Source organism: Mandrillus leucophaeus, unplaced genomic scaffold, assembly GCF_000951045.1.
Source record: "Mandrillus leucophaeus isolate KB7577 unplaced genomic scaffold, Mleu.le_1.0 Scaffold204, whole genome shotgun sequence".
Lineage (NCBI taxonomy): Eukaryota > Metazoa > Chordata > Mammalia > Primates > Cercopithecidae > Mandrillus > Mandrillus leucophaeus.
This window is the reverse complement of record NW_012102077.1, coordinates 586,457-587,590: the sequence shown is the minus strand read 5'-3', so window position 1 is coordinate 587,590 and position 1,134 is coordinate 586,457.

Genomic DNA, 1,134 nt, shown 5'->3' with positions numbered 1-1,134 from the left:
ACGTTAGGTGTAGGCACACACAAGCTGACAGTGAAAAAATGGAAAAAGATCTCCTATGCCATTGGTAACCAAAATAAAGCAGGAGTGGCTATATTTGTATCATAGAAAATAGACTTTTTCTCAAAAACTGTTACTAGAGACAAAAAAATTATATGGTGATAAAAGGGTCAAATCAGCAGGAAGATATAATAATGTATATACACCCAGTATCAGAACGCCTAAAAATATAAAGCAAAGATTGATAGATCTGAAGGGAGTAATAGACAGAAAAACAATAATGTGAGACTACTTCAATACTCCACTTATAATAATGGATAATCTATCTAGACTCAAAAAAATCAGAAATGAAAGAAAAGACATTACAATGGATACCTCAGAAATTAAAAAGATCATAAGGCGCTATTACGAATTATACATCAATAATTTAGACAACCTAGAAAAAAATGGATAAATTGCAAGAAATATGAAACATACCAAGACTGAATCAAGAAGAATTGGAAAGTTGGAAGATACCAATAACAAATAAGGAGTTTGAATGAGTAATCAAAAAGCTTTCATAACAAAGAAAAGCCTAGGACCAGGTGGCTTCACTGATAAATTCCATGAAACATTTAAAATATTAACAGCAATCCTTCTCAAACTCTTCCAGAACATGAAAAAAGAAGGATCACTTCCAAACTCATTTTATGAGACTGGCATTACCCTTATACCAAAGACAAACAAAGCCACCACAAGAAAAGAATGCTACAGGCTAGTATCTCCAATGAACTTACATGTAAAAATCCTCAATAAAATACCGCCAATTCCAATTCATCACCATTTTAAAAGAATCATACACTCTGACCAAGTGTGATTCATTGCTAAGATGCAAGGATAGTTCAACTTATGCAAATCAATCAATGTGATATATCCCATTAACAAAGTGAAGGATAAAAATCACATGATCATCTTGATAGATGCAGAAAAAGCTTTTGACAAAATTCAACACCGTTTCATGATAAAACCTCTCAACACACCATATATAGAAGGAATTTACCTAAACATAATAAAGGCCATATAAGAAAAAACTGGAACTCGCATTACACTTAATGATGAAAGATGGCAACTTGTTTTCTAAAATTAGAAACAAGAAAA